The 27,327-nt window shown below is 47.6% G+C and overlaps 1 protein-coding gene across 1 annotated transcript in view; it reads left to right on the forward strand.

Moving 5' to 3' along the window:
- Positions 1-21,694: 21,694 nt before the first annotated feature.
- Positions 21,695-27,327, forward strand: part of HEATR1 (HEAT repeat containing 1) — a 412,033-nt gene continuing 406,400 nt past the window's right edge. The window contains exon 1 of the mRNA XM_078648603.1: positions 21,695-21,816. The gene's annotated coding sequence lies outside the window, so the exon portion shown is untranslated. The remainder of the gene's footprint in view (positions 21,817-27,327) is intronic.

Raw genomic sequence — 27,327 nt, forward strand, 5'->3', positions numbered from 1 at the left:
TAGTATGGCTGTATCCGTGGGCATTTGAACAGTATCTAGTTGTCTTTTTAATGCTTGGCTATATACGCTTGGACTCTCTGTGAAACCTTGAGGAGCTCTTGTAAATTGGAAACTTCGTCCTTGTAAGGAGAAGCCAAAAAGGTATTGACTGCCTGGGTGAATAGGTATGATAAAGAATGCGTTTTTCAAGTCAATGACTGAAAAATTCGTTGCTTCCGCATCTATGGCTGTGAGTAGGGTGGAGATGTCTGGAACCACAGGGTGTTGTGGAACGACACATTTATTGAGCTCTCTCAAATCCACCACTAGTCTGTAGACAGGTGGTGTTCCTGGTTCCACTTTTTTATGAACTGGTAAAACAGGGGAATTGCAAATGTTAGAAGTTGTTTCCTTAATCACACCTGACTGTATTAGGTCCTGAATAATTAACATTAATGCTTGTTCAGCCTGAGGTGGAATTTTGCATTGCCTTATGCGTGGTAGTTGGGCTCCCTCTTTCAGTGTAACCTTGTGAGGTGTTATTTCCATACATCCTACTGTGGTGGAATCAGTGGCCCACAGGGTGTGTGGCAAATCTTTCAAACGCTCATCTAATTCTCTACTTGTGTAGTGGCCCTTGAAATCTCGCAGAAATAGTCTGACATCTGTAGGTGAGCAAACAATGACAGCTCCTAATTCTTTCAATGTTTTTATACCAAGCAAGTTTTCTGGACATGATTTTGTCAATATAAGATCTGTAGTTGTCATGAGGGGACCAACCTGCAAGGGCAGTGGCTTTGACGTGACGTTTGTCACAGGTTGTCCAGAGAAACCCAGAGAAATACTTTTTGAACCCGAGAGAGGAGCCTCTGGGACCTCTTGATGGCTTATTGTTGTTTTACTGGCCCCAGTGTCTAGTAGAAACTTCCTATCCTCCCCAAGAAGTCGGACCTCTATAAATGGACCTGTCTGATCTACTGGAATGGGGATTAGGGGCAGTTTGTCATCTTCTCTCTCTGGGCAACATCATGAGAAATCTGGGTAATATTCAGTGTAGGCGCTGTCTATAATATTCATTTGGGCCATTTGTGTTGTCAGTGGAACTGAAGGTGTTGAACTGTCTAGGGAACCATTCTGTTTGGGCTGATATGGGCGTGGCTGGGTCTTACCAGTAGCCAAATTGTGCTTTAAGACAGGCTAATCTTTAACGAAGTGTCCCATCTTTTTGCAATAATTACAAGTGCTTTTTATATTTGTCTGGCTACTTGGTGTCTGTTGACGCTGGCGTGCAGTTTGGGCTACTAATGCTTTCATCTTTGTGTCTTTCATGCGTTTCTTATCATTTTCTTCTTCATCCCTAATGCGATTCTGGTGATATTGTAGCATTTGTAACACCTGTGGTGGTGTATGTGCTTGCCAGGTACTTTCTACTTTTAGTACTCTGTCCTTAATGGCTGGCAAGGCGTTATCTACTAATTTGGAAACAAACAGATGCGGGTAAGCTTCACTTGTCGGCGTAAGGCCGCTATTTACCGCAAAACACTTTTCAAGTCTAGTGTAATAATTATTATTTATTATTATTATAAAGTTTTATAAAGCGCTTGGTTACACCTTAAGGTGTGTCCCCGCGCTATAATATATATATAATCTCCTATGTCTTCACCGGTACACAGACATAATATCGACTCCAAAATATCGTTTGGACATAATATCGACTCCAAAATATCGTTTGGAGAAAATATCGACTGGACAGAATATCGACAGCCAAAATATCGTTTTTAAGGTAAGTGAAGTAATATCGTTTTTAAGGTAAGTGAAGTAATATCGTTTTTATTTTTAGGGTTCAGGGTCAGTTTTGGTTTTTTGGGTAAAGGGGTATTTTTAGGGTTCAGGGTCAGTTTTGGGTTTTTGGGTAAAGGGGTATTTTTAGGGTTCAGGGTCAGTTTTCAGTTTTTGGGTAAAGGGGTATTTTTAGGGTTCAGGGTCAGTTTTCAGTTTTTGGGTAAAGGGGTAGTTTTAGGGTTCAGGGTCAGTTTTCAGTTTTTGGGTAAAGGGGTATTTTTAGTGTTCAGGGTCAGTTTTCAGTTTTTGGGTAAAAGGGTATTTTTAGGGTTCAGGGTCAGTTTTCAGTTTTTGGGTAAAGGGGTATTTTTAGGGTTCAGGGTCAGTTTTCAGTTTTTGGGTATTATTTTATTATATTTTATTACTATATATATATGTTTAATAAATATGAAATAAAAAAATATTTATTTAACTTTCATTAATTATTTAATTATTATAAGTTAATTTAAGTAATTTTAAGTATATTTTAGTAATTAATTATTAATATTAATTTAATTTAACACTGTTTTTAGTAAATACGATATTTTTTACAACTATATTTTTGTAAACGATATTTTGTACTCGATATTTTTGTACTTACCTGTTTGTACATACAAACTCGATATTTTTGCTGTAGATATTTTTTCCTCGATATTTTGGGTAGTCGATATTTTGGTAGTCGATATTCTTTCAGTGATCCGTCTTCACCATGTTTCTGTTTGCAGGAGGAAATGGCATCCCAGTCCTCCTTTTTCACTGTTAGTAACTGTGGTAGCACCTTTAAAATAGTACCAGGATGTGCTTTTAGTCTGTCTCCTATACCTTGACCTGCTGCTCTAGTATTTTCGTCATTCTGAAGTTCAGTCCATCTAATGTGTTCACCTGCTACTTCCCAATCTTTTTCTCTTAGTTTGTCATATATACCTGATGGCAACAATAATTTCAGAATTGCTGTGATATCAGAAAGAGTATATGTTCCCATCATTAATACATCTCCTAATTCCTTAAAGAATCCAGCAGGATCCTTTGAGTGGGAGGGAACCATCTCTTTCATCCTTAGTAACTCAAGTTTTGTCAAGGGTACATAAATGAAGACGCGTTGTAGCGCTCCATTTGTGTCAGCTCTGGGGTGGACCTCTCTCATGGGGAACTGGCGTGTTTGAGGAAGTCTATTAGTTGATCCACACATATTATGGGGAGATCTATATCCAATCACTTTCTGGTATTTCTGTCTGAAATCTATAAATGTGTTGATAAAAACTGAACTATTGTGGAGGAACATGTTATCAGCGCAGTCAGGCAGAAAATCTTCGAGTCTTGGATCATGTTTAAAATGAGTGTCATTGAGTGTGATGAGATGTTGTACCATGTAGAGACTTGCTAATCTTTGATGTGAGCGTGGTAATGCTAGAAAAAGTTGGGCTATGAGATCATTGTCATATATCTTATATTGAGAGACCCATAGGGTCGCAGTTCTGGCTATTTCCTCCTCCTCCGGTGTAAGCGGAGGTTCCTGGTCTAACCAGTAGTCTAATGCATTGGATGTATTTTCAAATAACTCATCTGGAGATGACCGTTCAGAGTGACCTTGGAGGAATGTAGGCGGGGGTGTTCGTGAATTAGGGGCGGAAGAACGAACGGGTAGGACTTTTTCAGTAGGTTCAGTAATTTCCTCCTCAAGTTTCTTATTCTCTTCATTTGTTTGCAAGTTTTGCAGAATACGGGTCACATTACGGGTGAACCTGTCTAGTGCATCATTTATAAGTTCTAGACTAGTGTGGTCGGATGCGGAATCTAATAAGTCAAAAAGTGAAACTGGTACATTTCTTTCCTCTGCTTGTATGTGTTTTATGAAACAGCAAAGGAGGAACCTATACATGTGCATTTTTACAGGGTGTGATCTTCTTGTAGTCATAGCGTTAATGGCTCGTGAGTTCTCTCCAGTACGAAGAAACTCAGAGGCCGCTTGAAGAAACGTGTCAATTGCTGTTGGATGTCTTATTTCTTCCCAGGAGTCATGAAGTATTTTACTTATTCGGCCCGCCTCCCCTGTGTTGCTCGGAGTCGGGTCATAGGGGCAGTCGGGAATTGTTTTACCTGGGTCTGGACCTATGGCACCCCCTTCTGGAGTGAGATGTGGTGCGTTATGTTGTGAAAGGGGTGGCGGAGGCAGAGGGAGTTGAATGACTGGAACTTCATAGGGTGGTGGAGTATCTAAGAGAAAATTAGTAAAAGTATCCTCTGGTAGTGGGGCTGTAGGCTGTGCTGATGCAATGTTAAGGTTTTCAGGTGCAGATGGCAATACAGGATAAAAACCAGTAGAAATGGCTGATTGTTCCCTTTTATTCCTTTCACTAACTACTTCTTTCCCTATTTCTTGTAACTGTTCTTTCTTGGCCTGCTCTGACATTCTCTTACCCTTTTCAACTTTATGCAATTCCTTCTGTTGCCTCCTATGGGCTTCTTTTCTCCATAATTCTACTGAGTCACTCTGTGACTGGCGGACTCTCTTTTTCTTCCATAACTGTTCCTCTAATTTCATAATACACTCCGTATCAAAACTACCATTTTCAGGCCATCTATATCTGACTTCTAGGTCTTTAGTATATTCTACCCATAGATCACAATAAATAAGTGCACCGACACCATGTTTTGCATACATGAAGTGTCCTGGAGTATCCCGAGGAGGAAGGGGAATTTCCTTCTCAAGAATACTCCTTTTGGTTGCCATCTTACGTATTTTCGAGAAAATAGGCATGATGGCAAGACTTTCAAAGATTTTAGAAGTGAGAAAAACACAAACAGAACAAATATCTTGACCGTACCCACGAAAGAGGTGAGTCCGTCTTTTATACTAGTTTAGTAGTCCTCACAAAATAAGTGAGAAACCCACAAAAAACATGTATCTTTACCGTGCCCACAAGGTAGTGAGTCCGTCTTTTATACTAGTTTTAGTAGTCCTCACCAAAGATAGGTGAGAAACCAACAAAACGCGTATCTTTACCGCCCCCACAAAAGCTGTGGGTTCGTTTTTATACTTTTCAGCAGTACTCACCGAAAAATAACTGGAAGGCCTCTTGAAGATTTTGGGAAAACGCGGCGCACAGTTTCAAGGTGGGATTTGTAGAACCTCGGGCTCGTCTGCTTCGCAGGTTGGGCTTTGGTTCAGGACGTTCCGCTATTTCCTCACCGCCTCGTGTGGATGCTGGGCCGCAGTCGGTCCCCCTCTTCGCCTCGAGGGAGTTAGCGGGAATTCCCCGCGTTGTGCACTTTTGAAGTCCGTCAACGGTCAGGAGGGGACAGTACCGGGTCCAATATCGCCGGCGCGTGGGGGAAAGTGAAGGTCCCTGTTCCGGGCGCCAATTAATGTGGTAAATTAAATTTACTTATTACCTCATTTCTGAATTTCTATGCTTAATAAATCATAATTTCTTGTCAATGCAAAGCGAGGAGTCCGTGGTGCTCAAATGAAGGAGAAGACCAATAACTCGAGTTAAGGGGAGCGCTTCCAGTACCAAGCGGGCTCAGGAGCAATCTCTCAAGTCCCTCTCTTGAAGTGGGGTGTGTCTTTATTTTCAACAGCAGAATATTTATACAGTCTTGGTCACGAGGCAAAATAGAGGAACAAACAGGTCGTGGCAGATAGAGGAACAAAGATCAGCAAGAGGAGCAGAGTGTGAAGAAATGGGGGCGTGTCTTAGGCTTCGTGAGGGGACTTGCGATGTGAAATAGTCTGACAGTTGGAAGGGGGAGGCTTCCTCATTTGGGGTTTGTGCTCGTGCTTCATGTCAGAAACATGAACCATCTCTGCGGGGGGGCAGGAACTCATGTACTGGTTTCCCGGACTTGGCAGAAACCACAGAGACAGATGGTGAAAATGAGGAAGGCCAGGTGCAGGGGTGTCGTGCTCGTGCTCGGGGTCTTGGGACACCAAAGGGTGAATTAAAAACAAAATGGTGCCGGCTTTTAATGTGGGCAATTATTAATCGCGCAAAGGGGATCGCCCAAAGGGGCATAATTAGATCGCGCAGAGGGCAGCAAAGGGGCATAATTATAGATTTTATTTCCACAGGTTGAGGAGTTGATATTTGACTATGTGGTTGCATGGTTGACTCTGAACAAATTTTTCTAAGAGCTTTGCCAGGGTAGATATGTTGGAGATGGGTCGTTAGTTGTTAGGATCAGAGCTGTCTGCCATCATTTTTTTAAATGGGAGTTATTTGTCCAACTTTTAGGCAGTCAGGGATAGTGCCTTGACGTAGTGAGCCGTTTACAATCTTGGTCCTTAGAGGGAGGACACAGGATTTGATTTCCTTGAGTATGCGAGGAGGTAGTGGGTCTGTGAAGTGGTTAGATGGGTTTAAGGAGGATAGAATGTTGTACATGTTGTGTTCGTCGATTGGGGAGAAGGTGTTCCAAGAGGCATTGTTTTTGGCGGGGCCATGGTGTTTCATCCCCTTCCGAGATCTGGGGGGTATACGAGAAATTGCACGGGGTAGTTGGTAGTAGTTCCTTTTCTAGTTGAAGTCCATTCTCTATCTGTAGGCGTGGGAGGGGGGCTGGGAACGGCCGCTGTGCTGGGAACGGGCTCTTTATCAGGAATAGGCTGCAGACCGGTATGTTTCTTTAGACTTGGCTTTATTTGTATAGTACGTTTCGTTCTGAACGTTAGTCTCTCTCTGGCAAACTCCAGCTTGTCCGTGGTGGTGGTGTCTTATGTCCGGTGTCCTGGGTAACCACGTCGTCCTCCTCACAGGTGCAGCGGTTCCGGTGTCCTGGGTACCACGTCGTCCTCCTCCCCGGAGCAGCGGTTCCGGAACCCAAGGAGAAAGGAGACCAACAGAGGGAAGCCGTTAGTGTCACGACTGATAACGTCTTTCCCAAGGCAGGACCAGTGGTAGGAGGGAGCACCCGTGAACTGCACAACTCCAAACAAAGTGCTCGTGTCCAGGAGGGAGGGGTGACGTGAGGAACTTAGGAAGGGAAGGGGAGCTTGGAGGGAAGCGGAAAGGACACAGGAAAGGCATGCACTGGGGTTATCTACACTATTCACACAGGGGCGCTCTTTCTCGCCACCCAAGTTGCCCAACGCCGCCGTACCTGAGAAAGCCACACTCCTCCCTCTGGAGTGTGGCACGGCGGTTCACGGGTCGTTGGCCTCCTGGCTCTCCTCTGCTCTCGGTTCTCCCGTCCTCTCCGTCTTCCTCTTGCTGCGCTCTCGGTCTCTCCTCTCCGGCTCCGTCTCTCTTCCTCGCAGTGACGTCACACGCCGCATACATGGCTTCTGTCTCTTTCATCCATCCAGGTCCTCCTACGTCATCCGGGGGCGTGGTCTCGCCGGTGTCATCACACGCCCAATTAAAGGCGCTGGTATCGTATTCCTCGTCCTGTTCCGGCTGTGTTCCCCATTCTGCCCTCGATGTGCCAGTCTGTGGGGAAGGAGGGGAGTTAGGGTCAGGGGTCCACCAGTCTTCCAGGCCTCCCGTCCCGGCCCCGCTACACTCCTCCCCCCTTGGATTCTCCCGATCGGGGAGAACGGGCACCCTTGACAAGTAATCAGCATTGCCATTATCCACCCCCTTTTTGTGCACTATCTTAAATGAAAAGGGCTGGAGGAAAAGAAACCATCTAAGTACCCGGGAGTTCTGGGTCATGTTCGTCTGCATTCATTGCAGGGGAGCGTGGTCCGAGTGTAGAGTGAATGACCTCCCCTCAAGGTAATACCGCAGTTTGTCCACTGCCCAGCGTATCGCCAGGCATTCTTTTTCGACCGTGGGGTATTTGCACTCTCTAGGGTGGAGTTTCTGGCTTATGTAGAGGATGGGGTGTTCCAACCCGTCTTCCCCCTCCTGTGACAAGACGGCCCCAACCCCAGTGTCAGAGGCGTCCGTTGCCAGAGCGAATGGTTTCTCGAAATCTGGTGGTATCAACACTGGGCTGGATGTGATGGCCCTCTTTAGGTCCTCGAAAGCCCTGTTGGCTTCTGTGGGTGGGGGTTTCCCTAGGTTGTTTTTGGTGTTCTTTTTAAGGAGGTCCGTCAAGGGAGCGGCTACATCTGCAAAATTCATGATGAACCGCCTATAGTATCCAATGAGACCTAAGAAAGCCCTTAGTTCTTTCTTGGTAGAGGGGAAAGGGGAATTAGTTATGGCACGTATGTTCTCCTCCTGGGGTGCAATCACCCCCTCCCCCAACATAAACCCCAGGTATTCTACCCTTGGATATGCGGCCCTTGATTTTTTCGAGTTAATGTGTAGGCCTGCCTGTTGTAAGGCGGCGAGGATTCGGTCTATGTGCTCTAGGTGGTCCTCCCAGGTCCTACTGAAGATGACAATGTCATCGAGATACACCGAGCTGTACTCGGTCTGAGGGGCTAATACCGTGTTCATCAGTCTCTGGAACGTAGCCGGGGCTCCGTGGAGCCCAAAGGGTAGCACTGTGAACTCGAATAATCCATCGTCAGTGGCAAAGGCGGTTTTGTGCCTGTCTCTTTCTCGCAGCGGTACCTGCCAGTAGCCCTTGGTCAGGTCGAGTGTCGTTATGTATCTGGCCTCTCCTATTCTCTCAATAAGCTCGTCCACTCTGGGTATTGGGAAGGCGTCGAAGGTGGGGATTGCATTTAAGGCTCGGAAGTCCCATCCGGTTTTGGGACCATCACTATGGGCGAAGCCCAGTTACTTCGCGATGGTCGAATGACTCCGAGCTGAAGCATGTCCCTGACTTCTCTCTTTACGTCTGCTCTCCTGGCCGCCGGAATACGATACGCTTTCTGCTTGACCACCTTGCCTGGTTCTGTCTCTATGCAGTGTTCGGCCAGGTGGGTACACCCCGGAACGTCCGAGAACATAGGGGTGAATCGTTGCAGCCTTTGCGTGAGTTCACCTTTTTCGGACTCCGTCAACTCTGGGTTAATGGGTAGTTGGTCTAGTGTGGTGCCCTCGTCTCGAGATGGCAACGCTAGATTGGCTGTTTTGGGCGGTGGTCCTATCCATTTCTTCATTAGATTGATGTGGAAGGTCTGCTGCCGTCTGGGTGTGACCTGTACGCGGTAGGTTGTTTTGCCTATGGTCTCTATAACATTGTAAGGCCCCTTCCATTCACTCCTGAACTTTTGGGTGGAAGATGGGAGAAGTACCAAGGCCCAGTCTCCGTTATTCATTGTCCTCCATTTCTTGCCCTTGTCATATTGGTGTCTCTGGTTGGCTTGGGTTCTCTCCAAGTTGGAGTAGGCTAGATCCCTCAGTTTACCCAACCTGGATTTTAATTGTTTGGTGTACTCCAACAGAGATCTTTGATCGTCCGCCTCCTCTCTTTCCCAAGCGTCCTTGGTGATTTCCAAGAGCGATCTGGGCTGACGCCCGTATAGCATTACGAAAGGAGAGAACCCTAGGCTGCTCTGTACTTGTGCCCGCAACACATAAAGGGCCAAGGGCAACAGTTTGTCCCAGTCTCTGTTTTCGGCGGTTAGCATCTTCTTCAGCGTTGTTTTAAGCGTACGGTTGTAACGCTCCACCAGACCATCCGTCTGGGGGTGGTAGGCTGAGGTACGTATGTGTCGTAAGTCTAATGTTTTGCATACTTCTGCCATCATCTTGGAAACAAAGGGAGTCCCCTGATCGGTGAGGATCTCCCTGGGGAACCCCACTCTTGAGAACAATTCGATCAGTTTTTCAGCTACATTCCTGGTTGTAGGGGTACTAAGGGCAAAGGCCTCGGGGAATCTGGTGTTATAGTCGACGACGACTAGTGCGTAGGTATGTCCCCTGGTTGTGCGGTGAAGAGGACCTATAAGGTCCATTCCTACCCTCTCAAAGGGGTTGCCTATGATGGGTAACGGTTGGAGTGGTACCACTGGTGGCCTACTCATGTTCTTTTTCTGGCAGACCTCACATTGTCTGCAGTAGACCTCGGCCATCTTGTATATGCCAGGCCAGAAGAAGAGTCTTGTAATGTTCTGAAGGGTCTTCTCGGCCCCACTTTGTCCTGCCGTCAGATGGGTGTGGGCATAAAACAGTATCTGGTCCCTAAAGTCTTTTGGGACGACTAATTGTGGGGGTTCGCCTGCCTTCCCTTCTCGGTACAACAGATCGTTTATGATCCTGAACTTGGGATACCCTTGGGTCGGTGTCGTCTCGGTTATATGGGCTGCCTCCCAGGCGTTCATAAGGGTTGGGTCATTGACCTGTGCAAACTTAAAACCCCGATCCAACTCCCAAGGTTCGGTGGTTAAGTATGCCGGGGCTGTCCTTCTATCTTTCTCCTGAAGAGGTGAAGGAAATCAGGATTGTCTACCCCTATGATAAGGTCCTCAGGTAGGGTTTCCACTACTCCCACTTTCACTACACATGGTTCCCCACCTAGGGGTCGGAGGGTGAGGTGGGCTACCGGGTAAGGTTTCACATCTCCGTGTGACCATCTGATGTGTACCACTAAGTTGGGGCCTAACTGGGAGGGTCGGACCAGTTGTTTTTCTATTACCGATTGCCTACAACCAGAGTCCAGAAGGGCTTTCACACATTTACTGTTCACTTGTACCCTTACATAAAATGATGGTCACATCTCCGCTGTGTACATTACAGCTTTTGGTATATAGCCGACCTCCATTGGCTCTTCTGTTGTTCTTTTTCGGGGACACAGCCGGGCGATGTGCCCCCACTCCCCGCATTCGAAGCACTGTGGACCCCTTGTGGTGGGTATCTCGTATCGCATCGGTCGGGTCCTCAGTGGTTCAGGGGCCTGTTTGGTCTTCTTCTCCTGTCTCACCATCCCTGAGGTTGCTTTGGGTCCTTTGTCTGTTTCCCAAGGAAATGTCCGTGGCAATGCTCGGTTGTAATTGGAGGCCATCTCAATGGCCTGTTCAGCAGTTATGCCCGAATGCTGCTTTAGCCACCGCTGGGTGCCGTAGGGGAGGGCCTCCATGAATTGCTCCAGATATATGCTGGACATTACTTCTTCTTTACTTCGGCTCTCTGGCCTCAACCATTTGTCGGCAGCCATTTTCAGTCGCAGATATAAAGTCTTAGGGTGTTCCCCAGCAATCCCTTTTTAGGTTTTGCCTAGCCAATGCGTACGAAGTACGCATGCGCTAGCAAAATCTTATGTTTCTCTGTGGGGTCGGGTATCCGCCCCCTCCTCGCCCCCTCCTCCCATTGGCTAGCTCCATAAATGAAGGCTAGCCATTGGGAGCCGGATCTGTCCGTCAAGGCCGGACCAGATTCGGGGGCGTTCCCGAGAATTTTTCTCTTTTGGCCACGTCATGCAGCGGTGGGCGGGGCTTTTTTTTGGGCTCGTCGAGGTTTGTTTGGGCCATTTGGCGGCCGACCGCCGGCCGAGGAAGTCCAGGTGAGTGGTTCCTTTCCTTTCCTGTCCCCCCTCCCGCTGTCGGTTCCTTTCCCGCCCCCCCCCTCCCGCTGGCCGTTCCTTTCCCGCTCCCCCCCCTCCCGCTGGCCGTTCCTTTCCCACCCCCCCTCCCGCTGGCCGTTCCTTTCCCGCTCCCCCCCCTCCCGCTGGCCGTTCCTTTCCCGCCCCCCCCTCCCACGGCCAATCCCGCCCCCACAGCCCGGGAGACAGGAGAACAACCATGGCGGGCGCTCTGCCGGGCTCCCGTGAGCTGAGGGAGCCCGGCGGCATCAGAGGCTGGAGAGCCCTGCAGCACCACCAGTCGTCAGTCGTGAATACTAGAGTTGCACCCTGACAGGTATTTCTAACGGCAAGAGCACCGAGTCTTTAAAACTCCACTGAAGTGCAGCACTTGGAGTCTGTCGGTGCCTCGATTTAAAGCGCCGTCGCCTTGAAGTGCAGGGCGGGCCGTCGACCTCTGCCGGTGGCTTTACTGGGATGAATAAAAGGGTCACGCCCTCCCTCGGCTCTAGGATTGCTCGAGCAGTAAGCCGGGCCAAGGTCACTCCTCGGACATCGCGCGCGTAGGAAGCGTCATTGTTGTAAGTGCCCGCGCGAGCCATGGGACGGGAACCGCTTCACAGGTGGGGCGATCCGTGCAGGAACTAATCACACTGTACATACAGAGCACGTCAGAGACGGGGGGCCGGTATGGAACACGCTGTACATAAAGCACCAAGCATCAGCCGCACGCCCAGTTCCTCACACCGGCTGGTACCGCCAGGCCCCGTGCAGCGATAATCCTTGATTTTACGTAGGACGCTGCAGAGCGACGCCGCTGCGCGGGGCAAATGTGCTTCTAATGGTGCAACACTACCTATACCACAGTAACCGTAAGGGCACAGCATCCACGGGGCAGCAGGGCTCAATGAAACACCAGTGCCGCAAAACACACCTGACGGCACCAGCACTACTCTGCGGGACTGCTGCTATACGTTTAAAGGGGTGGTGCAAGCACTTCTCAGCAGTCATAATACTTGCTATATATCCGTTTAGGTAGTCTCAGCACATGTCAGCGGGGCTACTGCTGTGCGTTTAAAGGGTAGTGCAAGCACTTCTCAACAGTTATGCTATACATCCGCTAAGACAGTCTCAGCATTTCTCACCGGGACGGCTGTTGTACTCTTACTGTGGTGATACAGACACTTCTCACCTATTATGCTACACCTCAGATCCAAGCGCTTCTCGTCGGACTCCTGCAGTATGTTCAAAGTGGTGGTTCAAACACTTCTCAGCAGTTATCCTATGCATCTGACAAGACAGTCTCAGCACTGCACTGCGGGACTGCTGTTGTATCCTTAAAGTGATATACAGACACTACTCACCTATCCTTCTACATCTCAGGTTCTTTGATAAAGCAGCATGAGCACTCCTCAGAGGGCCTGCCTGCCACTGCTGGTTTAAAGTGGTAGTGCTTGCACTTCTTAGCTGTCCTGCAACACTTCAAGTCCTTTTATAAGGCAGCCCCACTACTCATCGGGACTGCTGCTGTGTGTTTAAAGTATTAATAAAGGCACTCCTAACCTGCCCCGTTACGCCGCAGATACTTTGATAAGGCACCTCCAGCTATTGTATGTTTAAAGTGGAAGTGCACGCACTTCTCGGATGCCCTGCTACACACCTGATAAGGCAGCCCTAGCAGTTCTCAGAGGGGTCTGCTGATGTATGTTCAAAGTAGTAAATCAAGCACTTCTCAGCTGCCCTTCTATACATATAATAAAGTACACCCAGCACTTCCAAAGAAGGGCGCCATGTGCTTGGTGGGGCAGTTCAAGGAAGTCTCGCCTGAGCTGCCATATGTTTGGTGGGACAGATGTGAACCGACACTTCTCAGCAGCGTAGTGTACATACTTGTCAGTGTGGCTGCCTATACACCAACTAGTCGAGAGCAACAACACGTCTAATCAGGGTTTTTAATGCATAGGACAGAGGCGGCAGTGTTGCTGTGCTTTCAGGTGCCCAGACCCAGGGCTTCTGGCAGACAGCTGAGCTATTCGTTTACTGGGGCTATATACACTCAGTAGAGGCGGACAGTAGTCGCACTTTATACGTTTAGTAGGACAGAGAAACCCTGCTCGCCAGGGCTGCTCTTTATCCATGGGTCACTGAATGTCCTCTCCAGCTGTCTTCGTCTGCTTTTTTCGTTCTATGGGAAGCCCGTCTCACTAAGATTAAGAACGTTCAGCACAGCAAAGCCTGACACCTCAGCAGGGAAGCTCTAATAGGATTTTTTAATGTAACAGTAGGGGGTTCATCCCAGAAGATTTGCGTAAGCCAACGACGTAAAATCATTATTTTTTTTTAAAAAACGTGTTTATAATATACTGAATAGGTGTAATTATGTTGATGGGACAGAGTGAAAACTTCAGCGGGGATGGTAAACGTTTAGCGGGGTAGGACTCGCACTTCATGCCAGTGATGCTTGGCCCCAGTGGGACTTTACCTGCACTTTTTGGATGCCCTGTTATTAGTGGAGAGCGATAGCTGCACACCCTACAGAGAAGTGGATATTGTGAGATGATGTACTTTATTCACGTTTCAGGGGTTGCATAGATAGAAGCCCGCATAGGATATAGCATGTCGACCGCCTTGCTGCAGAACAGCACTGTTCAAAGCCATACACCACTGTCGAACTCCCAGTAACGAGGCATTATGCGGACACTTCTACAGATTCAAGTTTAGCAGCGGAGGGTGGAGTTCACCGAGCGGCACAGGTGCCTGTGGTAGAGGAAGCACAGGTGCGCGGACGGCAATTGTCAGCTCAGGTACCACTCGCAGCGCAGGGCAAGCTCCTACCTGCTGCCGGACGGACGCCTGCCGCTCCTAGAGGGGGAGTCCCATGCCTGCCCCAAGGCTGCTGCAACTTCCCTGCCTGAGCCGCAGGAGCGCACCTCTGAACTGCCATGTGATTCTAGTGAGAAAACGCCAGGGCAATTGATAAGCAGTGTAGAGATTGCTCATTTTATTTCATTAAGGAGAGATGGAAGAGCTGCTTGAATGAGTAAAAAAATCAAGACAAACATTAAAATATAAAACAAGTGCCATCCATCAACTTTAAGCTTTCTTCTTCCCTGGAGACAAACCGATTTCCCTTCCTTTCCTGCGCAGAATGTCCTACAGCCTCTGCTCACCCCCCTTTCGGATCACAGAAGCAAGACAAGCATGCATACATACACACTGGATTTATTGCTTTCGAGATTGCGGTGCTTAAATCATTCTGTATTTTATCTGTGCATGTGATCGAAACAAATGCATTGAACTTCAATGACCCCCCACCTTCACCCTTTCTTTCCACATGAACAATCTGCTCCGGGCTCAACATTGAACATTGAGTAGAATAAATAACCATTCTTATTCTTAAAATGTGCATATCCACGTCCGCTAACGTGGCAGCAGTTACCAAGAGACTGCTAAGGGTTGACATGTAAATTCAGCAGTTCGGTAGAGTTCACTCCTACCTAGCACTGAAGTAAACAAGTAAAAATGATTTTTGAGCATGGGCAGGTTCAGGCCAGCCAAGGCTGTTTGCTTCTGAAAAGCAAAAATCACAGCAGCTCAGAAGCTGAGTATGGGGCCATAGTTGACTTTTTCGGCCTGAGTCCAGTATGCCTGGATAGGGACAATCTGCATTGGAAGGCCAATTCCAATTATCGTGAACCTCTCAATTCAGAAGATGCAGTAAGTGCCTCTTTGAGGACGGGCCTCCAACAAGGACTAAAAGCTCCAAGGACTGTTAGCAGTTCTCCTGCCACGGTGGGAACCTTGCCATTTGTGCAGAGAATTCTGTGCTGACTAAGTCTAAAGGAGGTCCTCAAACAATATTGTTGCAGCACTGGAAATTAAGAGTCATGCTTTAGTATAAAGATTGAAGAGATGGCTGATGACCCTGTTTTCGTGCCTCTGTTGCCTGCTTGTTGTGTATTTCTTCCCTCTGTCTGCCTGGTGTTTTGTGCCGTTCTACCCTCTGTTACAATCATCCCCCCCTCGTTTTTCTGTCCTTCTGCCCTGTCTGCCTCGTGATTTGTGCCATTCTGCCCTCCGTTACAATCATCCCCCCCTCGTTTTTGTGTCCTTCTTCCCTCTGTCTGCCTGGTGTTTTGTGCCGTTCCTCCACCTGAACTGAGCTCTTTAAAATAAGGCCATGCTCCAAAAAGTACTGCAGCCCCCTACCTCCGTGAAGTACTCTGACTCTGCTCCCTACCCTCCCTTGGCGCCTAAAACTGTCCCCTGCCATGCGGCCTACAAAGCCTCGACTTAGTAAACTGTCCCTTTTCTGTGTGCTTCGAGGCCGTAAAATGGAAGCCTAGGCACAAATGGATGGTTGGATTTGTGGGGTAAAGTTTTATTTAATGTGATTTTATGTAGCGCGAACTTTACCAGAAGGTGTCAGAGCGCTTTACAGAAGAACCAGTTGCCAAACCTAAGGACTTTGATTTACATGCGTTAAGTAAAAGATACAAACAGGAAAACAATTGAAATGTACTACATGTAGTCACACAAAGAGACTGTTGATTCTCGTTATATTTCTATATGCATATGGAAGGGATATGAATAGATGTACTGCAAGAGTCACATAGGAATGTTAGAGTAGAAAGGTCTACTGCATATACTAGTGAATACAGTCATCTCTATATACAGAAAAAAAGAGTTATATTTAGAGGGGTCGGAGTGGGACACAGTGGGTGGATGGATGCATGATGGATGAATGTATGCATGATGCATGGATGTATGGGTGGATGCATGGATGGGTTGTTGGTTGGATGGGTTGGTGGATTGCATAAATTGTTGAGGGATTGGCTGTATATATGCATCTATCCATCCATCCACCCATCTGTGCATCTATCCATAGACACATCCATACACCCATCCATGCATGCACCCATGCATGCACCAATGCATGCACCAACTCATCCATGCAAGCATTACAAGAGCCCGCAGCTCTCCTTCGTCTCTCCTCGCCCCCCCCCTTCCCTGAGCCCGCAGCTCTCCTTTGTCTCTCCTCGCCCCCCTTCCCTGTGCCATGCCCTGCTATTGTAAATGACAATGCCATTTATTTATGTTAAAAAAAACATAAATAAAAAAATGTCAAGAACAATACCAATAGCTCTAACTTTAACAAAGGCAAAACCATTGCATTGTAAATGCTTGTTCCTTTCTGAATCTGAGTCTGTAGGCTTCTGCATCAAGCCCCAAGTGGTCTAGAATCACAGCCTTGATCGTGGCATAGGGTGTTAGCCCTGCATGGTTAGCCACTTGGTATGCAGCTTGGGCTTCGCCGGACAACAGGGGGCCAGAAAGAAGGGCCATTTCTCCTCGGGCCACCCACAGGCTCTGGCCGCCCGCTCGAAATTGGTAAGGAACGCATTGGGATCTTTCCCGGGAACGTATTTCTGCAGCTGTAGGCCAGAGGGATGGGGTCCATACGCCCGTCTTTCCAACGAAATAGGACCGCCGGGGTTCTGTACAACTTTTTGTAGACCCTCAATCTGGGCGGTGATGGTGTTCTTGAACATGTCGCGGTCGGCGTCAGCGGTCGAGATCTGTTGACTGACTGCCCATTCCAGCTTCTGCTGCCCTTCTATCAATTGCTGTATCACTTGTTCCATTGCTGTCATCTGCACGGAAGGGACTGATCCCACTTCTGACACCAGTGTAGGCGTGGGAGGGAGGCTGGGAACGGCCGCTGTGCTGTGAACGGGCTCTTTATCAGGAATAGGCTGCAGACCGGTATGTTTCTTTAGACTTGGCTTTATTTGTATAGTACGTTTCGTTCTGAACGTTAGTCTCTCTCTGGCAAACTCCAGCTTGTCCGTGGTGGTGGTGTCTTATGTCCGGTGTCCTGGGTAACCACGTCGTCCTCCTCACAGGTGCAGCGGTTCCGGCGTCCTGGGTACCACGTCGTCCTCCTCCCCGGAGCAGCGGTTCCGGAACCCAAGGAGAAAGGAGACCAACAGAGGGAAGCCGTTAGTGTCACGACTGATAACGTCTTTCCCAGGGCAGGACCAGTGGTAGGAGGGAGCACCCGTGAACTGCACAACTCCAAACAAAGTGCTCGTGCTCAGGAGGGAGGGGTGACGTGAGGAACTTAGGAAGGGAAGGGGAGCTTGGAGGGAAGCGGAAAGGACACAGGAAAGGCACGCACTGGGGTTATCTACACTATTCACACAGGGGCGCTCTTTCTCCCCACCCAAGTTGCCCAACGCCGCCGTACCTGAGAAAGCCACACTCCTCCCTCGGGAGTGTGGCACGGCGGTTCACGGGGTCGTTGGCCTCCTGGCTCTCCTCCGCTCTCGGTTCTCCCGTCCTCTCCGTCTTCCTCTTGCTGCGCTCTCGGTCTCTCCTCTCCGGCTCCGTCTCTCTTCCTCACGGTGACGTCACACGCCGCATACATGGCTTCCGTCTCTTTCATCCATCCAGGTCCTCCTACGTCATCCGGGGGCGTGGTCTCGCCGGTGTCATCACACGCCCAATTAAAGGCGCCGGTATCGTATTCCTCGTCCTGTTCCGGCTGTGTTCCCCATTCTGCCCTCGATGTGCCAGTCTGTGGGGAAGGAGGGGAGTTAGGGTCAGGGGTCCACCAGTCTTCCAGGCCTCCCGTCCCGGCCCGCTACACTATCTTTGAGGTTTTTTCCTTGAAGAAGGTGGCCATTTCTTAGCAATTTGGTAGGGGGCTAGTTCCGGAGACTACCGAGTTATATGTGTTAAGTGATTGTTGCTTGAGTATTTCGCATAGGTTTTTTGGCCTGTTTCTTGCTTGGTCAAGGGGTATTTTAAAGAAATTAGCTTTCTCTTGTCTTATTCTTCTATTGTAAGTAATCCTTGTTGTACTTAGGCGTTTTAGCAATTCTAGGGATGGAGAGGATCTTCAAGATCTTTCAGCTGTTCTAAGATTGTGGCTTTCTGTGTTCAGGTTGTCGTTGAACCAGGGCTTTGAATTTTTATTGGATACATTTTTCTGTTGAAGAGGCATGATGGAGTCCATGACTTTCAATATGGAAGTGTAGTAGTAGTCAGTGAGCTTATTGACATCCTCCATGTTGTTCTGCGGGATCAAGGTGTTATTGCAAAAGGTAACTAGATCATTGTGGTAAATATTACGAAGATCTCTTTTCCTTGATTTATTTTCTTTGGTTGTTCATACTTAGGGATCGCCTTCAGATTGGTGAGGAAGGTGATGCGATGAAGGTCTGTCCAGTCACAGGGGCTAATAGATTGTAGGGAAATAGTGTCGGTTTTTGAGATAATAAGGTCCAAGGTCTCCCCCTTGTTTTGTGTTGGCCTGTCGCAAATTTGGGATAACTCATGGTTTAATAGAAAAGACTTTGGGTTATTCACTGAGTGGTCGTTGATGTCATTCCAGTGTAGATTAAAGTTGCTCAGGAAGATCTGGGGTCCTTGAGTATTGTCATTCATTGTGATGATTTCCATGATTTGTTTAATGAATAAAATGTTATCACCCAGGGGGTGATATATGGCATGCATATTACAAATGGGTTTATTGTTGCATGAAATGTTGATGCTAAGATATTCGCATGCCGTGACCACTATTGTTCCCAATTGGCATTTTGATAGTGTATTGTGGTAGATATATGCTATACCATCCCCTATTTTCTCTGTAGAGCCTTTTTCCCCTGTGGAGCCCAGAGTCTGCCACATGTCTAATTATCAAAGAAAAGTTCTGTGGTAGCAGCATGAATGAGTATGGCAGCTTGCTAAAAAGCTAATTTTATTAAGCTTTAATAGCAGCATAAGCCTTGGAGTCAGTAATGAATCTCATTCCAGGCACTTAGGGACAGATGTATCAAAGGGTTTTACCCATTCTGTGTCTATGGGAAAATGTGTTCATACAAATGTCCCTAACTTCTTTGCAGCAAGCGGCAAATCTGTAACACGCCTGCTGGTAGCCACTGCCCACAACTCGGACTCTCCCAGGGGCAATACCGCCTGCAGGGCATGATTGATTCTGAGGGTTGCAGATGTGCTCTGGGCATGCTGCAGCTGAGGAACCACTCTAGCAGCCAGGTTCACCCAGCTACTAGCGTGGGGTTGACGCAAGTCTAGTCACGGAGTTTGTTATTAGATTACCTGCCAAGGTGTGAGCACCAGCGAACTGCACTGACTGCCATTTATTTCTGCCAGCAGCCAAAACTTTCTCATGAACTGCTGCCGGTGACCCTCGCCACGCGGGTGCCAGGCTCCGCCGTTAAAGAGGTCACGCAGTTGTATCAGTAATGACGCGGTGCTGGGTGAATGTGTTACATTGTAGCGGCAGTTAGAACTGCGAGCAGCTGAGCCAGCCGCCAAGCCAGCCTGGGAGCACTCAGCAGCGTGCACCGTGACCGCACGCTTCCATTCCAGCTTAAATTCGGTCAGTAATGGTGCATTAGCAGAGCTACCGCTTTGACAGATGAGGAAGGTGCTATAACGAGTGACTTTCAATTTCAGTGCAGTGAATCAGACTACCACACTGAAATGCGTTAGTCTAATGCGGGATAGTAGGCAGGGCTATATGGATAAAAAGCCAGAATTATTGGCCGATTGTGTCATTCAAGACATCGACCCACCTGCCAGCTATACTGACCCTAATACAAACTCAAAGTCCCAGCTCTGCTGGCTGGCAGACATTCATTTGAAACCTGGGTCCCTCAGATCCAGTGACATAGCAAGGTTGCCATGGACCCTTTCCCCAAGCATGAAAACTTGCATACTTGCCAACATTTTAATAGCGTTACGTGGGAGATTTTGAAAGAAGAATGGGGATCTATTTCTCCCACTGACATATCTTGCGACAGAGACAATTTTATACGCAGACAACTGAATAACGCAATTTTTTGCTTCAAAAATCGCTCCCATCTGAATTGGGTCTTTTGGCATGTGCGAATTTAGCCCCCGGCTAGATATCAAATTACAACAATAATTAGTATTTAATAACGTCCTGAAGACTCTAGGTACTGGTGTCAGTGCACCTGCTGCACCACTGAGAGTTACACCCCCACCTCTGAACCATTCATCATACATGTCAATATTTATATATTAATAAGTAGGTGACTTGGAGAACAAATTCGGGGAAATGTATTTTCCCCATTGGCTTTTTAGTGCATCAGAGGCAATTTTACCCTGGAAACAACCGAAAATAAAGCCATTTATGACGCCAAAATTCGGGAGTCTCCCGTCTCACTCGGGCCCCTTGTCTACATTGCATGCCAACATTTTCAAACAGTTAAGTGGGACATTTTGAAAAGAAAATCGGAGGAGTGCATTTTCCCATAGCGTTATATTGAAAGAAATGCAATGTTAAGCGGGTGAAATCTAAAATAAAGCCAATTTAGCTTTAAAAATCGGGGAATCCCCCGCATACATCGGGTCTATTGGACGTATGTTGTTGACATGTATAATTTAAGTAAATTTTGCTTGCGCCCAGAACCCCAACTGCCAGCAGGCGTGCAACACAATTGGGCTCACGGGGCTTCAGCCCCCCCGCCTCGTGTGTGTCAGCCCGGGCAGACAGCTTCGCGGGCTGGCGAGCATCTAATTTCAGCCGCCCCCGAGTACTTAACAGGTCTTCTAAAGACCATTTACTTGTAAATGAGGATTTTGTTGTGTGTTCACCCCTTCTTACAGCCACTCTGTCCGTGGTTGGAAGAATTAGGCCCCCCGAAATATTTTCCAGAACCCCCCCCTCCGAAATGTAGCTCTAGTTGCCCGCCTGCCAGCATACACTCCGGAGAGATTCACTGGTAACACGCCTTTAGATTCCCATTGCACTTACTTCTGCAGATACCTGCATTACTGTGCAGCCGTGCACTTAACTAATTTGCAGCTAATTTTGTGAGCGAATTATTGCCACCTCGGCTTGTATCTACGGCGTCTATCCGTAGTTCCGACAAGCAAAGCTCACTCAGCCTTGTTGTGAACGTATGGATAATTTTAGATGTAAGCACTGAAATAGAGTATGAGAACGGGTCGTTGCTAAGGTTTGTTTGCCTCTTTTAATGCGGGATGGTCACTGACACTGGCGCTGAACCCAGCTAACACGAAAACTCAGCGAAACAAAAAGGACTAAAAGACAGGGCAGAATGGCGGCCATCTTACAATGTGTTTATTATACATATTACAATCGCCTGGGGAACTTTTTTTAGAATTTGTATTTGTAAACTTACTTTCAAGTACTCGAGTTTGATTAAATTAGGAAAAAAATCAGATCAGAATTAATAAACGTGAAAGAATCAAATAAAAAGGTAAAGGTGGATATAATGTGTACCTAAAAGAAATCTGATACAAAAGCTACCCTACATGACATAGACCTGTTACACACCTGTACTATGTACTGCTACAAGGAATTGTGAGATGGGAAACGTGATACGGTAACATATCGTTTTTGTATTTACCACACACCTTCCAAGACCTGTTAGGGAATTTGTTTGGTTTAGATTACTTGTGCTCTCTCGGTTTTTTTCTAAGGGGAATTGGGCTCGTTTTGCTCTTCAGACCTAGCGTCATTGGTCAGAAGGGTTGGGATCGCTTCCGGGTAAAGATGCCATGTGGTGTGTGAGTTGGTAAAGCAGCGGCAACAGTAAAAGGACCCAAGACAGCAACAATCACGTCGGATGTTTTAAGGTACAGATGCTGCTAAAGTCTGTTTATCAACGTTCAAGTACACCTCATTTATAATCGCACGTTCTCCTGTTAGCCTGCCGTCACGGTGTCGTTCATAACCAAACTTGCCTGTGCTATACGACTATTTTGTATTTAGTGAGTGCTTGCTCGTTAGGTGTTCATACAATATAAGCAATATACCAAGTTAAACACAGGAATGTGGACCGATTTAGTTGTAGCTGTTTTTGCCCTTTGCTTGCTGAACACACAACTTCATTTCTTATGGATCATTGATAAAAACTGCTGCCTTTATTCACATTAGAGGAAGTATTAAAAGAAAGACTAAAATAAATTGGTGTTTGAGTCATAAAACTAATTATTGTATTATTTTGTTACGTAGAACAATAGTGTATTTCCCCACTAATGATTCCTAAATGGTCACTTCACAGCTTCAGCTCCTTTGGCTAGGGCATAACCCACAAGTGAGGTCACATCACCTCTGTTAACTCAGAGATACTTATTAATAGAAGGGTGCTTTGCTCGGGCACGAACTTTGCTTTACAATAAACAAACACGCACACTCACCCACTCTCACACACTCTCTCACCTTCAAAAGATACTGGCTTCACCAATATCTTTTAGCCCTGTCGTACAGCAGTGCAGCTGCTTTGCAACATGGCTGAAACTTTGTTTTAAAAAAACACTATTACATGGCCAGCGCTGGCTGCCTCGTAGCCTTTTTAGGTCTCGCCTCTCAATGCGGCATGCGCATTGAGCGGAGCGAGACTATATGGGCTTAAACAGACTTTAACTAACTGGCGATTTGATGCTGTGCCCGTGCGCTTTTAGGTCCATGCGCAAGCGCATTGACCTAAAATGTGCGTGCAGAGCATCAAATCGCCAGCCATCTGTTCCCCAGCAGCTCTTCCCGCTCTGCCCCACAAGCTGCCCCCAGCGTGCGCTCTGCCTCAGCCGCACTCCTACCACACCTTTGAAGTGAAGCTTAGCTTCACTTCAAAGGCACCTGCTGCTTCCTCATCGCCACTCTCCCCGCTCCGCCCCCTGCTGCGGCCGTGTCGCATTTCTCCTCCCCCCTCCCCACAGCAATGCCCTCCGTCTTGTTGGGCATGTGACGCTTGGTCTGAATTCTTCTTGCCATTCACTGATGGGTGCTACACTGCCCTTTGCAAAGGGGTGTATTTCTTAATCTACCTTCATCTAGGTATCTTTGTGTCCTAAATCAGTCGGGGTCTCAGAGGGTGAGACTTGTGTGTGTGTGTGGGTATGGCGGGAGTTTAGGCGCAAGGGGACCCGGACCTTTAAGGTATAAATTATAGCTTCAGATGCTGTCTTGAGTTGTTACCATGCACAGCGGCGTAACGGGGGGGGGGGGAGCTGGCTGCAGAAGAATGTTAACATGAGTCAGCCGTTCAGATGAACATGAGGAGTTAGACTTTATTCTTGGATATTCCTCGCTTGTTAGGGCCAGTTCGTGGCTTTCTCCCCCGCCCAATTGTGTGTGCTCATTATACTCGCGTCAGTGATTGACCAGTTCTTTTGCTCCCATTGTGCCGTGGACATGCCTCCCTTTCGTTAGTCTTGAGGACTTTGAACGTTTCTGCTTGTCTCAACTGTCTGTCATGCATTGACTGATGCAGTGAGTGGTACCGATTTTTTACAAAGGTGTTCAGTTGCTTGTCACCATGTCGTGGCAGTGCAGCCTTCCCTTACAAGAACTACCCACCAAAACGCCAGATGACGTCAACGTGCCAGTATTCCCCGAGCGTGCGCTCTGCCTCAGCCGCACTCCTCCCACACCTTTGAAGTGAAGCTTAGCTTCACTTCAAAGGCCCTTGCGGCTTCACACTATTCACGCCCGCTTGGCCGTGTCTCTCCCTCATCGCCACTCTTCCCGCTCCGCCCCCTGCTGCGGCCGTGTCGCATTTCTCCTCCCCACAGCTATGCCCTCCGTCTTGTTTTATTGTAGCTTGTTACCAAATGGTCACTCCCACAGCCTTTTGCTTGCAGGGGCGTGCAGGCTGGCAGTTGCAGTCCTCTCCTCGTGGGTCAGGTTACACGCACAGCACCGTGAGGAATTCCCGTGCCTTGTGGGGATCTTGTTTTCACTGCACTGGGTGATTTCTGAACTTTCCGGAGTAATGTTACAGTCACTGTAACTTAAAAACTTGAAGCAACAAAAGAAGTGTGCTTTGCAGCAGGGACATTAACCCTCTATGCTACGTTATAATGAGTCAAACCTTTGATTAGACAAAACATAGATGTCTGCATTGGGTACATTAACCAACAGATTTATTTTGTCATTATTAGTAATCTTTCATCTCAGGCTGGGCATCAGGCCAGACGTGTGACATGAAAGCGCAGAAGAGGAGACTTTCTCTTTCAGACCCAGTCGCAGCCAGGCTTGACTCTCGTCTTAGCACCATTCACCCTGCTCACTGGAGCACGTGCACACGCTGGGCAATTCTCTACAAACGGGGCCATCATTGGCAGCTGAATTAGAATGACAGCCTCGCGACCGAACACCACGGAGGATGCTGTCCCCAGTGACACAAGTAGTAACATTTAGGCGCACAGATTGCCATCGCGCCTTAATGTAACTCCTTCTGTCATGACTGTGTGTGTGCCCGTGTTAGCCTGCTACTGTCTCAGAGCGTGGGATGGGAGAGGGGGGCTACAGCCTGCCTACGGCAGGTACTCACAATGAGCATAGCAGCAATTGGCTATGCTCAGGAGACTGTGCGCACACTGAGTGCACCATACAATCAGACATTCATAAGGCACCAAACAACACGTACACAGAGCACAACCCAGTCCAAACATCTCTCCCTTGCGAGGTGTTTAGGTTTCGCCTATTATCATTCACTTGCGAATGTAATAGGCGAAAATTCAAGGGCTCGATCGACTAGTCAAACCACTGCGGTTTCCACTGCAGTTTCTTCACATTGCATGTGAGCGGGTCACGTGACCGCACAAGCACGCGCACCTCAGGCCGGCATTTCTCCTCCCCTAATTACTGGCCGGCACATCAAAGGCTGCTGCTCTCCATGCGTCTTGTCACCCGCCTCCGCAATGCCGAGAAAACACAAAAGCTTCAAAGCGGAGTTTAAAACCCTATACATTCACGCGCACCTCAGGCCGGCATTTCTCCTCCCCTAATTACCGGCCGGCACATCAAAGGCTGCTGCTCTCCATGCGTCTTGTTTACATTTTGTTTTCTTCGGCCTCTTTTCCTGTCCCCCCCCTCCCATTTCATTCTCTGTGGATCTCTTCTGGTGCGCTATCTTTTGCTCCAGGTCTCTTCATTTCTCTTTCTCTTTACGTCTAAGTTTCACTTCCTCACTGTTTTCCTTTCTATCGTGCTCTCTCTTTCCTGCTCGCTCACCTCCTCTGGTTCTCGCATTGCCTTCCTTTTTCACTCCGCTTAGTCTTCTGCATTTCTCTCATCCGTGTTTCCATTCTCTCTTTCTCACACTTGTATGGTCTTTCCATCTCTTCCTGTTTATCTACCTGCTCACTTCGTCAGTCTTGCTTTCCTTCTCTCTCTCCAGTCTCACACTGCTTGCTTCGCCTTTCCCCAGCCCCCCGCATGTCCTTTTTTGCTGTCATTCACTCCTTCCCTTTTGTCGTACACCCCCCCTCCCCACACCTCGCTCTCTCTCTCTCGTCACCACTTTCCCGTTTTGTCTGTATACTCCGCTCCGTCTCAGTCCTCTTCCCCCTCTCCCTCCCCTGTCCTTCTCTCCCATCCGCACCCTCAGAAGGCCCTCTTCAGTCACTATGAATTATGCATACTTTGTTGTAAAAAGAATACAACTGCTGTATGCCCGCCATCCTGCCAGGCTGATTTGCGGGCAGCAACAAGACAAGGCGGTAGGAGTGACATTAGCCAGCCACCGCAGGAACCCGGGGCCATCTTTCAGTAAACATCTCATTGGGTTAATGTGCCTGCTTCTGAGACCTGTGTGTAACTTGCAAGTCACAACAAGCACTGGCGTTGCCAATCGGTTTCGCATTTGGAAAGTTGGAGCTATTGGTTTTGTAAATGACATTTTATATTTATATATTGTAATTGACAATGCCAATAACGATATATAAATATAAAATGTCATTTACAAAACCAATAGCTCCAACTTTCCAAATGCGAAACCTATTGGCAACGCCAGTGCTTGTTTTTTTTTCCTCGCACAAATGGGGGAAAAAGGCACCCATCTGTCTGGGAAATAGCCCAACCTGGCAACCCTGGGAGCTGCTTTCCTTCTTAGATGGCATCACGTCAGCAGCTATTCCGGGTCCCTGCCACTCCGGGTCCCAGTTCAGGCCTTTCTTTTGCACGTCATTGTTTTCGGGCAAATTGGTCCAATTTTCAAAAGGGTAGGGGGTGCGGGGGCACACTGCAGGTCAGCATTACATACCGCAAATCATTATGGCAGATGCAGTTTTTGTTGTTAGATGTGTTTTAACATATGTGTTTGCACAGCCAATGCTTGATGCATTCCTGGACATGTTTCTGAGTTATTTCGCTCCTTCAACAGTAAGTTGCAGTCATATTGAGATCAATTGCAGTTCCTTCTTCCATGTGTATCTGCTGCTGTACATTTAAATGTATATCAGTTCTCCTGCAAGAAGTGTTGTCTTCCATACTATGCTTTCCAGATGACACCATATCATCAGCGATTCCAGAGCTTTGCCCTGGGCTTGCCTTTACCTTTTAGGGTGCATTAGTACATCTGTTATAGTTGAAATGAAACAGGACGACAACTCCCAGAATGCATCCGGCTGTTAAAAGGAAAGCTGAGCACTATTCTGTGTAGCTGGTATTGTGCTCTTACTTGTACCACCGTTCCTGTGCTATGAGCTGCTCCTGGGCTGTTAAAAATGCAGCAGTGCCACTAAGAATGTATATGGAGTCCCTGCTAATAATTGTTGCATCTGTGGCATTAAACAAGTCAGCTGCGCTGGGAGGGCTGGAGCAGCCATGCCTTAAACATATACCAGACCGACTGAGAAGTGTGCTAAAGAACAATATTACACTTACTATCAAGCCTGATCGAAGTGTCCCTACTGCACAATTAATCAAAACAATCTATGGTCGATTAAACAAAAAATCCCAGAAATCTAAACTTTACAACTAAACAACGTCCTAAAAAGACAATGAAAATGTGTTTACTGTCGGCTATTGTTTACAGAACCCAGAATTTAAAATCAAGACATATGCCATAAAGCATTCAACCCATAATGCAACACTCAACTTAATATCACACTTCCTGTACCAGGAATTGCATTTCCAAACTAAATGACTGAGTCACTGCAATATGGAAGCACACAGAGCACTGACTCTCACTCACTCACTGACTCTCCCTCACTCACTCACTCACTGACTCTCCCACTCACTCACTGACTCTCCCACTCTCCCACTCACTCACTGACTCTCCCACTCACTCACTGACTCTCCCACTCACTCACTCTCAACACATATTGCACTACAAATGCAATAGGTGTCACATTTGCGAA

Source organism: Lissotriton helveticus, chromosome 6 (assembly GCF_964261635.1).
Source record: "Lissotriton helveticus chromosome 6, aLisHel1.1, whole genome shotgun sequence".
Lineage (NCBI taxonomy): Eukaryota > Metazoa > Chordata > Amphibia > Caudata > Salamandridae > Lissotriton > Lissotriton helveticus.